Source organism: Natrix helvetica (genome assembly GCF_964273705.1).
Source record: "Natrix helvetica genome assembly, chromosome: 7".
Classification (NCBI taxonomy): domain Eukaryota; kingdom Metazoa; phylum Chordata; class Lepidosauria; order Squamata; family Natricidae; genus Natrix; species Natrix helvetica.
Window position 1 is genome coordinate 64,023,453 of NC_138558.1, and position 13,055 is coordinate 64,036,507.

General features: G+C 42.8%; 1 long non-coding RNA gene across 1 annotated transcript; it reads left to right on the forward strand.

The window, feature by feature from the left end:
- The first annotated feature begins 384 nt into the window (after positions 1–384).
- LOC309395213 lies at positions 385–1,095 on the forward strand. Its single transcript, XR_014175866.1, has 2 exons — positions 385–422; positions 818–1,095. It is a non-coding gene; the product is annotated as an uncharacterized lncRNA (long non-coding RNA).
- Positions 1,096–13,055: the final 11,960 nt, after the last annotated feature.

The following is a 13,055-nucleotide window of genomic DNA, read 5'->3' on the forward strand; positions in this document are numbered from 1 at the left end:
TGTGAAGTCCCAAAGCGACTGTTCCAAGGAGAAACAAATGGTGGTTTTTTCTTTAACCCAAGCAGTTGATTTGGCCATCTCTGCTAATTCCATCAACTTTTCCCTTTGATGTATCTAGACAGTTGCGCTCAGTACATGAAAGCAGATGTGGTCACTTCAAAACAAAGAAGAATTTACTTTGGTCCATTGAAAAGGTTGTTAGCTTGAAGCGAGGGCTTTTTCTTCAGAAGCTCTTTGGCTGATAAGGATTGGTTCTTACGGGCGTTCCCAGAAATAATTTGTTTTCTGGATTCGTTTTAGGTCTCCAAGGCGACGGCGAAGCCTCAGTGGCTCGGAGTGCAGCTGACTGCCTGGAAAAAGTCTTTCGGCAGTGTGGCCATCGCATCAACCCAGACCTTATCAGCAGTCAGCTGCTCTCCAAAGTAATCAAGAGCATATTCTCAGAGACTAAGCAATGACGCCTTCCTCCCTCCCTCCCTCCCTCAAGGCAATATCCACAGCACTACTTCCGGCTATTTTTTTCTTGGAACAACCCTGAAGATTAGGCTAAACAGCGGGTGAGGGGACTTAAACCCAGACCTCTTCACTCCAACAGATAAGAGTTGGTCCACAGAGCTGCTACTTGAACCAGAGACTCTTAATCCCAATGACAATACAGACTATTATTATTATTATTCCCAGTGTTCTCATCATCATCTCCCCAACCTATGGGGACCTGAGGGGACGGAGATCTTGCCTAAAAACAGGAGGTCCAGCCCAAAGTTCCATCCCTGGCTGAGGGTGGACTTGGCTCCAGATTTCTTTGCTTCTAAGCAAGATCTTTGGACCACATGAACTCCCAAGACCTGAAATAAAATGTCACACATGAAAATAAATATTTTTGTACAATGCAGGATTGACTGAGTTAACAGCCGGGCTTAAAGGGTGGAAACATCACGCTCTTTTAAACGACATAGAATGAGAGCATCTGTTTGTGCAAAGTATGAAAAGAGATTCCAAGATGTACCAGCCAGGAAAATGAAGAATACTTCTTTTTTTAATAGAAATTTTGTATATTTTTTAATATTAAACATAAAAATTCAATATCAATATAAACAGTGTGTTGTCTGAATACAGTTGTTTTTGAGAAATAGTATTAATAATAATGATATTCATAGCATATCATATAATGATAATGATTAATGATAACAATACATTAATGACAATCACATAATCATAATAACATCCATTTTAATAAATCTTCAATATAGTTAATAATTTCTTTATGCTTTTAAGTTTCTAATTTCTGTTTCTGCTAGTTAGCCATTAATAAAACAAATCCCATGTAAAAAGTATTCAGTTTCTTCCTTCTCCTTAATTTTGTGTGCTAGTCTATCCATTTCAGCACATTCTAATATTTTAATAACGTTTTCATCTGTAGGGATCTCTTCATTTTTCCATTGTTGTGCAAACACAATTCTAGCTGCAGTTAACACATGTCAAATTAAATATTTATTCTCTTTTTATATTTTTCTAGTAGAATACTCAACAAAAATATTTCTGGCTTTAGATCTATGTGTTCCTCTACTATTTTTTCAATACAATACAATACTGCTATTGTATTGTATTGTATTGTATTGTATTGTATTGTATTGTAATTGGCAATTCCAAATCTCGACTAAAAATGCTCTGTCCTACACATTGGCAATAAAAATCAGAACATCAAATACAGGTTGGACGGAAATGACCTCGTAGATGACCCCCCCCCGTCAAGGACCTAGGACAGTGATGGTTAACCTTTTTCTCTTCGCGTGCCAATAGCGTGGAGGTGCATGCAACAGCACACACTTGTGTGCCCACACCCATAATGCATGTGCGACATCATCCCGCATGACACCTCACCGTGCATGCATGTGTGAGCCCCCTGCGACACCCTCCCGCTCCCCCCCTCCCCATTTTGGCCCTAGAAGGCCTCCCTGAAGCCTCCTGGGACCAAAAATGGACATCAGGGGGGAGGGCGCTGCGCCACCCCACGCTCCTCCCTGCAAATGCACGTGTGATTCCCCCCTCCCCGTGCATGCGCATAGATCTCCCACATGTGCGGCAGAGACTTGAAAATCAGCTGGACAGCAGGAGGCCTGCGTGCATGCACGGTGGTGTTTAGCTGGGCAACAGCTCACGTGCCCGCAGAGAAGGCTCCGCTTGTCACCTGTGGCACGCATGCCATAGGTTTGCATCATGGACCTAGGAATACTCATCTCAAATGATCTAAGACCCAGAGCCAAAAAGGCATTAAGAGTTGTTAACCTAATTTTGCAAAGCTTCTTCTCCGGTAACCTTGTATTGCTAACAAGGGCATATAAATCCTTTGCCAGACCAATTTTCGAATACAGGTCATGTGCCTGGAATCCACACTGTATATCGGACATTAATACGATTTAGCGGGTACAGAGATCCTTCACAAGAAGAGTCCTCCACTCCTCTACTCACAGTAAAATTCCCTATGCCACCAGACTTGAAAGTTTGGGCTTGGACAATCTGGAACGGCGCCACCTGCTGTATGATCTAAGCATAGTACACAAAATTGTCTGCTACAAATTCCTATCTGTCAATGACTTCTTCAGCTTCAACAACAATAATACAGGGGCAAACAATCGATACAAACTCGAGGTAAACCGTTCTAAACTCGATTGCAGAAAATACGACTTCAGCAACAGAGTGGTCAATGCCTGGAATGCTCTACCTGACTCCACTGTTATATCCTCTAACCCTCACAACTTCAAGCTTAAACTGACTACCATGGACCTCACTCCATTCCTAAGTGGTACATAAAGGGGAAGTGCGTAAGCACACCAGCGTGCCTACCGTCCCTGTCCTACTGTCCCCTTTTATTTGTATTCATTTCTTTTGTTCATATCCATGTTCATATTTATCTTGTACATGTTTGACAAACTAATACTAAATACAAATAGTTATAAATTTTTAAATTAGTTTTTCATCTGTCTCAGTTAATATCTGATCCAGTTCTGTTAGTTCTTTATTCCATACCTTTTAGCATCTTTCTCATATCTTGATTGTATTTGCACATGTGGCCACCATGCCAAATCAATCCCTTGACTATTCAGTTCCTGCTTAGTTTTAAGTTCCCCTTTTTCATTCAAAATGTCCTTATATCAGTCATTATTAGACAATCTCTTAAATATGAGCCAGCAGTGTGGTGCAGCAGGCAAAAAAAGCCAACACGGATCTAGGTTGCATCAACAGAGAGATAGAATCAAGATCGTGAAGTGTTAATACCACTTTGTAAGGCCACACTTGGAATACTGCATTCAGTTTTGGTCGCCACAATATAAAAAATATGTTGAGAGACTAAAAAGAGTGCAGAGAAAAGCAACAAATATGATAGGGGGCTGGAGGATAAAACCTATGAAGAACGGATGCTGGAATTGGGTATGGCTAGTCTAGTGAAGAGAAGGACCGGGGGACACATGCTAGCAGTGTTCCAATATCTCATGGGCTGCTACAAAGAAGAGGGGGTTAATCTATTCTCCAAAGCATCTGAAGGCAGGACAAGAAGTAAAAAAATGGAACAGAACAGAACAGAACTGGAAGGGACCTTGGAGGTCTAATCCATCCACCTGGTCAAGTAGGAGAACTGATACCATTTCAGATAAGTGATTGTCTAGTCCAGGGGTGTCAAACTCAATTTCATTGAGGGCTGCATCAGGGCTGTGGTTGACCTCAGAGGGCCAGGTGGGTGTGACCGACTGGCCAACATGCCCAATTAGGTGGGGGTGGCCAACTTGACGCCACTCCCCAAACTGCTGGCATGTGTCCTCTTTGCATTGGGTAGACTGGGCCGAAGCCACGCTGGCCTGATCTTTCCTCTGCATGGGTAGACCAGGATGGCCCACGGGCCGGATCAAAATACATCATGGCCTGCATTTGGCCTGCAGGCCTTGAGTTTGATATCCCTGGTCTAGTCTCTTCTTAAATGGATCAAAACCAGCGGTGGGTTGCAGGCGGTACGCCCCGATACGGGCGTACTGGAGCCTGTCTGGAGCACCGGGTACTGTTCCGGTATGGTGTTCCGGAGGGCCCACCCGCCTGCCCGAGCTCCTTACCTGTCCTTTAAAGACTTCGGCACTTCCGCGCACGCACTTGGCATATACAGCACCTGCGCAATGCTCCGGCAAGCAGCTGGAGCATTGCGGCAGCTTGCGGAGGCATTGCTGGCAGGTACAATGCATGCACGCGCTGCGCACATTCATGTGAAGGACACCGGTACAGTTGCAACGGGATCCGGAACCCACCACTGATGGAAACTATGCAAAATCCTTAAAGGTAAGTGATTATGTTTCACAGTGGAAACATTCACACACACATGCAAACTTTCTTCTGGTATTTAAAGTCATTTTAAAAGAGCGTTGAAGAATCTTGTGGGGAAGCGTTCCTTTCCCTCCACACAGCCTAAAAATAGGTGTTCTAACCTCATGCACAGTTTGGCTTCCTAGAACGTCTCTTTTCTTTTTGGCTGCCGAAACATTTCCACCCAGCAGTGGTTCGGTGCCTACTTCAACTGTCTGGCCACTGACATTGCTTTATTTTTCCCACCGCTCAAATGGACCAATGAGCGGCGGTTATGCTAATGTGCCATTTAAGGCTGAATCTGAGTGAAGCCTTCGCTTGGCTTCACTCCCTATTTGCAAATTCAACACTGATTTAAAACATACCATTTTTTTAAAAAAAGTGAACATTTAAAAATTGAGAAGCAAGTTTCTCTTTTTCTTTTGTTGTTGATTTTACCGTATGTTTATTTTAAGCCTATAATAGTTTGCAGAAAGGCCAAGATTCTTCCAAAACAGCTGAGCTGCCTCCACAGGGCAGTAAACCAGAAACTAATATTTAAATAATTGCATTAATAATTTGATGTACTCCTTAGTCGCTGGCAGCACAGAGCTGATCTTGAAAGATTCCCAGGGCATTTTAAAACTTTAAATCCAGTCACTGACTCTGTTTGTGCTCAGTAAATTAGGAGGAGCTAAGCTGGTTTGAGGGCAACTTTGATCTACTTCATTCATGTCAGAAGTCAGGTTGCCTAGAAAACAGCCTCTGCCTGTGCAGTGCTTGTTCTGCCTCTCTAGGCCCTTTCCTCAGCCAGCAAAGCCACCAGTTGGCTCTAAAAGTTGACAGAACAGCTGGGGATGATGGTGTTTGTGTGTAGGAGGGAGGGAGGGAGGAGGGTGTGTTGGTGTGTAGGAGAGAAGAAAGAATGTGTTTCTTATCTGGAAATAAAGCAGCCTAAAAGCAGCTGAAGAAAAGAGCTCCTTTTGTCCAGTGGAAGGACTCAGAAGGAGATACATTCTCAGATATATTCTGGCCACCAAGCACAACTAAAGAGAGTTTATCTACATGGAGTTCATTGAGAAGGACTTTGTTTCAGACACTGATACTGGGGACCAGGAGAGACTTGGCTGTATGGCAGAATGTTGTGATGTCATCCAGCTGATGATGTCAGCCTAATGTCACGGAACACAGTAAGGGGGGGGGGGGCGGAGTCCAACTGCCTCCTGGTTTTGAAGAGGACGCAGGCTGTCTACAGCCTTTTCTTTCTCTCTAGGCAGAAGACTATTCTACCTTTTGTAAGTGCATCAGTTGCCTTTCCCAGAGTACTAGTTGGCTTAAGGACCTGGTTCTTTTAGACTCCCATCTGCCTCTGGGTCCTCTGTTGTTTAGGATTTGCAGAGGGATCCCTACCACCTTGTAGGAGACCCTTGTCTTTTGCAAACCTTCATCTTTCTTCTCTTTTTCCTTGTTTCTCTGTCACTTCCCTTAGGTTAGGCTTTCCTCTCCTTTGATTCTTGTTTGTGCTTTCAGCGAAGACCATTTGATTTGGCAAGGTGCAAGATAGATGGATGCATGTAGATAGAATGAAATGATGTTAAGAATTGTTTTGTATTAATAAAAGTTTGATTTGTTCTTTTCAGATGTTCTTGATAGCATTTCATAATCAACTAAAGTTTGGTTATCTTGTGGAAAACTGTGACAATCAACTACTTTAACAGGAAAACAATGCTTTATCTTTTTTTCCCAGGCGTTCTTTTGTTTCAGTAAGTTACTATAGGTAACTTAGTGAATTCTGTAATCTTCCAGCTATCCAGGGAAGGTAGGTGTGAAAAATTAGTTTCAAACATCTTCATTATTTTTACTCCCTTATTCCTTCATTCGTAGCTGCCTCAAATATGTGACTTTGGGCAACTTACAGCAATTAAAAACAATATAAAAACAGATTAAACTATTAGAAAGTTTTAAAAAACATAAAATTCATGTAAGAGAATCTTCAGTATAAAAAGCAGCCAGAAACATCAATATTATTCATTTTTTGTTTGGATTTATATAGCCACTTATCTCAAATACTACATTTCTTTCATATACTTCTAAAACATATATTCGGGATATATAGTACTAAATTTCCTGGGTGAAGAATGATTAACTTTGCCACCCAGAAACCTGCCTTTTAACTCATTTTGGCCCAATAAATCTATTTTATAGCATTATAGTTTTGATAGTGTCAGTATTCGGAACCAAATGTTATTGGGATAGAGATGGCAGCAGTTAATTTATGATCTGTCACAACTAATATTTATGATCTAAAACTAGTTTTTTTATTGTGACTCTTGATAATAATCATCATTTGCCTTGCATAAGAGTACACAGAGTACACCTTCAGAGATATATAGAATGTAATTCCATTGTAAGAGTTTCTGAGTCAGGCTTACTTTTAAATCTATAAGTGACCCTTTAGATGAACGATTCTTGTTCATTGCGGTCTTTCATTCCTTCTGACAGATAGTCTTCTTCAGGGAGCGGCCTCTCTAGATGAGCTTGTTCAAAGTTTGAGCCGTTTGGCCTGTGACGGGTGTGAAGAGCAGATACTAAATTGGTTGAATGAAATAATGACCTTGTTATTGTTGAAGTCCTGACAGGATCCATGAATAAAAACTTTTGCTTGGGGAATTCTGAAAAATATGAGTATAAAAGCCCAGTCCAACTCAATACCATTGAAAAATAAAAAAATCCAAGAAGAAACCAATGTGATTGCACAAAGAATTCTCTGATAAACTGAAAGCCAAAAAGAATAAGTACAAAAAAATGGAAAGAGGGAGACATAACTAAGGTGGAATACTAGCAGAATAGCTAGAAAGATGCAAAGATATGGTCAGGGAAGCCGAAGCTCAAAAGGAAGTAAGACTTGCAACAAATGTCGAAAATAGTTTTTAAAAAAGGTTCTATTAACATATAAAAAGCAAGAAAAATGTCAAGGGAACAATCGGTTCACTAATGGGACAAGATTGCAAGGAAGTATAGAATAGAATAACAGAATTGTAAAGGACCTTGAAGGTCTTCTAGTCCAGTGGTCGGCAAGCCGCGGCTCACGAGCCACATGCGGCTCTTTACACACTTTAATCCGGCTCTTCTGTGTGCCAGGCGCCCGCTCCCCTCCCTCCTCTTGGGCACTTCAAAACAAGCGCCTCTTTCCCTTTTTTCTTTTCAACCCACAATGATTAGGGAGGATCCTGAAGTCGGGCGGGGACGAGAAGCGAGGAGGCAGAAAAAGAAACGGAGGCTAAGGAGCTTTCCCCCCCGCCTCCTCCCAGCAAAAATCTAACCGGGGAGCCGGGCGGGCAGTAGCAAATTAGCCGATCACGCTGTGTGATCAGCTAATTTGCTACTGCCCGCCGGCTCCCTGATAAGATTTTTGCGGGGGGGGGGAGAAGCTCCTTAGCCTCCGTCTCTTTTTCTCCCTCCTCGCTTCCTGGGGCTCCACCAATGGGGGAGCAAGGCCCGCCCAGCGCCAGGCTTTGGGCTAACACAGAGGTCTGCAAAGTTGGCTGTTTTAAGACTGGTGGACTTCAATTCTCAGAATTCTGGGAGTTGAAGTCCACCAGTCTTAAGAGCCAATTTTGCAGATCCCTGCCTGGGCTAATATGATTGATGCCCTTGGTGGACTTCAATTCTCAGAATTCTGGGAGTTGAAGTCCACAAGTCTTCAAGCTGTCAGGTTTGAAGACCCTGGGGTTTTTTTTCTAAAGGGTTAGGGGTGCAAGGGTCTTGCAACTTGACAGCTTTAAGACTTGCATGCTTCAATGCCAGAGTTCCTGAGCCAACATGACTGGAGGAGGAATTCTGGGAGTTGAAGTCCACAAGTCTTCAAGCTGTCAGGTTTGAAGACCCTGGGTTTTTTTTTCTAAAGGGTTGGGGGTGCGAGGGTCTTTCAACTTGACAGCTTTAAGACTTGCGTGCTTCAAATGCCAGAGTTTATTGAAACTAAAAACAGTGTACCATCCTATGTATTTTCGGTTTTAAAAATGTGGCTCTCAAAATAAATTTCAATCATGGTTTTGGCGAGATTTGGCTCAGTTGAAAAAAAAGGTTGCCCACCACTGTTCTAGTCCAACCCCCTGCTTAGGCAGTAAACCCTACACCATAAATGGATATCCAACTTCTTAAAAACTTCCAGTGTTGGAGCATTCACAACTTCTGGAGGCAAGTTGTTCCATTGATTAATTTTTCTAACTGTCATGAAATTTCTTCTTAATTCTAAGTTGTTTCTCTCCTTGATTAGTTTCAACCCATTGCTTCTTACCCTGCCCTGAGGTGCTTTGAAGAATAGCTTGACTCCCTCTTCTTTCTGGCAGCCCCTGAGATATTGGAACACTGCTATCATGTCTCCCCTAGTCCTTCTTTTCATTAAACTAAAGAAACACTGTTCCTGCAACCATTCTTCATATGCTTTAGCCTCCAGGCCCCTAATCATCTTTGTTGTTGTTCTCTGCACTTTTTCTAGAGTCTGCACTAATGTTGAAAGTCATCTCTTGAAGCAATATCTAATGAAATCTTATGAAAACTTTAAGTGAAAAGTAAGGAACAAGAGGAAGAAATAAAAGGGACCTTCAGATTCTCAGTACAGTAAATTGAGGTTTGAATATAAACATATTTATATAAAAACTGGAAGTTTTTAAGAGGAGATTGGATAACCATTTGTGTGAAGTGGTATAGGGTTTCCTGCTTATGCAAGGGGTTGGCCTGGAGGATCTCGAAGGTTCTTTCCAACTATTCTATTCTATTCTATTCTATTCTATTCTATTCTATTCTATTCTATTCTATTCTATTCTATTCTATTCTATTCTATTCTATTCTATTCTATTCTATTCTATTCTATTCAGGTCAAAGTAATAGACAGATGGACAGACAGACACACAAACACACACACCTAAAAGCCATGAACAGAAACCATGCAGAGAGTTAAATAATTCTGCTCAATTCCCAAACAGAAAAATGTATGACAGGTGCAACAGAGGGTGAAATACGCAAGTTGACACCACAAGCTCCGATGTCAGCAGCAAATTTGCCTGATGATACTGTGATGCCTGTTTTATCATTCTTTACCAGAAGTGCAAAGAAGTGCAAATAAATAAATAAATAAATGTCTTTCTTCCTAAATGCCTATCATTCCAAACTGACAGACAAACTTGCTTCCTTTTGCTAGGATTTATGAGGCTCTAGAAAAGGAAGGAGAATTTCAGGTCCTGGATTTGTGCATCTCCAGCCTCTTAAAGCTTCATACATGCAGTTCCCTGGAACATCAGGCAAAGTCTGGAGACAAATTCATAGGACAGGTTGGTAGTAAATATTAAATATTTCTCTTGCTTTATAGACCACAGTTTCAGAGAAAAATATATGTAAAAATACTGCGTGAAAAAGACTCCTTGCATGCTACAATGCAATATAAATCATGGATTTCTTATCCATTATTTGCATGGAAAGTATTTATTTGTTTAAACAATTTATAGGCCTCCCATATCATTTGCATGACTTTGGGCGGTTCCCCTCCCACATATATGCTAGTGCACACGCGACCCCAGTGCGACACCCCCCCCCCTTTTGGTGCTCTTTTTTTATCCTCCCCAACTCCAGAGGCTTTCTAGGAGCCTGGGTTGGGCGAAAAGCGCCCAGCCCGCCCCACGGAGGCCCTCACTCACTGTGTGCAGATTTCACATTACAAACCACTTGAAATTTTAAAAGAAGCCATATTTCTGCACTTACAAAAAGCAACAAGAACAAAATTATTCCAGCCTATGAATAAAAAATAAAATACAAATTTAAAAAATCCTTAGCGGAATAAACATAAAAAAGTATTTTTCCTTGTAACGATTATAGTTTTCTTTAATTCTAAGTATTTTTTGTAAATCATAACAAGATATTTGCTCCTGAGGTGTCTAGAAAAAGGAATTCTCTCCGCTTTTCCTAGGCCTTGGGGAACTGGCTGAGGTCGCCTCACCTTGCCTTGCGTGAGAGAGCAACCCAGAGCCTGATCCAGCTGCTTCAAATGTACAAAAGGCAGATCCCTTCTGAGGTGAGTTTGTTGACTGCCTAGGAGGAAGCAGCCCTTCTTACACCGGGTTGAGCTGGCTATCTGTTGGGTTCCAGAATGTCAGCCTTATATTCACCGTGTGGCTGTCTTATTCCACAGACGCCGTCTATCAAACACAAGGGACATTGGATTGGCCTGTTGGTCTCACTAAACCTCGAGATTTCGAGTCGGTTTTCTGTTTAATATATTATTTTACTTTTTCCTCACAGATGATTATGAAATCCCTTCGGCCAAAAGAACTGCTAGCCTTCGTACAGGTCTCTTTGGCAACAACGCGGGATGAGATCTGGTCTGAGGCTGTGGGGGCTGTTGTGAAACTTGTTCTGCTCCATTGAGCCAATTCGCTCTACGACTGGGTAAGATATGCTGATGTTAATTAGCCCATCACAAAAGGGCGAAGACTGTCTTGAACTTTCCCCTTTATCTCGGGATGCCTGAACTTGACCTAATCTAGATTTTCTGGATTTGAGGCAGATTGTCCATTGCTCTTTTACATTTCCAAAATGAATTCTGACAGGTCTACAAAACAAAATGAAGCAATGCGTTTTTTGGGAAATACTTAAGTTGCTTTTGAAAGCAAACCATGAATGTTAATAGTCTAATCAGAGCTTAGTGATCAAATGCAAATTGCACCTGAAGAGCATGGCAGCCATTTTGGAGTCTCTCCAGAAAATTCCACTGCCTTCAATCCTGGAGGTTCACATGTAGGTTGGGTCAACTTGACTCTTCTGGATGGGCCAGAAGTCAGATTTAGGTTGAGGCCTTTCATTTGGTTATATTGAAATATGAAATATCTAGTCCAGTGCATTATTTAGTGCGAATTGCTTAATGATAAGTAGTGCGGCATGCCTCGAGTTTCAGGTCCTGGATTTCTGTATCTCCAGCCTCTTAAAACTCCATCAATGCAGTTTCCTGGAACATCAGGCAAAGTCTGGAGACAAATTCATAGGATGGGCTGGTAGTAGATATTAAATATTTCTCTTGTTTTAAAGATCAAGATTTCAGAAAAAATATACGTAAAAATACTGGGTGAAAAAGACTCTGCATGTTATAATGGAATATAAATCATGGATTTCTTATCCATTATTTGCATGGAAAGTATTTATTGTTTAAACAATTTATAGGCCTCCCATCTCATATGCATGACTTTGGGCCACTATAAAGGTAAAGGTTCCCCTCGCACATGTGTGCTAGTCGTTCCCGACTCTAGGGGGCAGTGCTCATCTCTGTTTCAAAGCCAAAGAGCCAGCACTGTCCAAAGACGTCTCTGTGGTCATGTGGCCGGCATGACTAAATGCCGAAGGCACAATGTTACCTTCCCACCAAAGGTGGTCCCTATTTTTCTACTGGCATTTTTACATGCTTTCCAACTGCTAGGTTGGCAGAAGCTGGAACAAGTAACAGGAGCTCACTCTAACAATATTTCTCAGGCTGCTGGACTGCTGCTGAACTGTTTTCTACAGGAATGCGGGATGGACATGGAAGAAGTAAGAAAATCTAGGGTTCGAAGCAAAAGGCCTTTGGTGAGCATCTCTCTCCCCCGGTCACGAACCCAATTTCAACGTTGATGACGGAGTGCCTGGCCTGCTGCTAATTGCAAGGGGACAAGCCGCTTGGTCGGCTTGCCACCTCAGCCCTTTCCCAGGGCCCTATCTACCATATCGGCAGTTATTTGGGCGTGAAAACTAACGGTGGCCATTTTGTTTGGGCGGGAAGAACTTTTCTCGACGCTCAGGAGTACGTGAGTAATGGTGACTAACGAGGTCTCGGTTCCCCAGGGGGAGGATTCTTCCAATCTAGTGATCCCTTCTGCTCCAGCCCCAGTGGACACCAGGAGCAAAAACAGAGCCCATACCAAGCATTCTGAGTCCAAACCAGCTAAGTCCCCTAGGCCTGCCCCTCTTCAGGGGAATTTAGAGGCCTCTAATCCCAGTGCAACTACTGACAAGGCCTGTGATCCTGCTCCTCGCAAGGCCACTTCCAAGACAAATCATTGCTCTCTTCCTAAACCAGCTCCTAGAGCTTCCACCCCTGCTAATTTCAATCCTATGGAGGACCTCTCCACAGATACAGATGGGTATGTTTCCCCTCCAGCTTCCCCCTTGAACCCAGAGGATGGGATTGGTTATCAAGGGGAATCGGATTCTGAGGGGGATGGCAGCGTTACTCCAGATATTGATGTGGGTTCCCCAGCGCCCAGGGCTGTCACCCTGAATCCCGATGATATGGCTGACATCATAGCAACTGCTATTGAGAGGGGCATTGCTGCAGGCCTGCAACATACGGCCCCTGCTACTGCCACTCCTCATCGTGCCTCTTCTACCAAGTCCAAGAGGGCGTGTTCTAACCAGGCCCAAAGATCTTCTTCTGCAGGCGTCACTCAGCCTTCTGCTGTGGACACTGAGGAACAGGCCACTCATGATTCTGACCTGTCAGAGGATGAGGACATGACTCCTCCTCCTTCTGCCCTGCTGGGACTGTTCAAGCCTGCCATGTTCCGTTCTCTCCTATTTAAAGCCAAAAAGGTCTCTGGTATTCTGGTTTCGAAACCATCCTCCTCCACGCAGGCAGACAAATCGGACACCACAGACCCCCTTTTCTCACATCCTCCCATCGAAAAGGACATTGTTCCCTCCCCGAA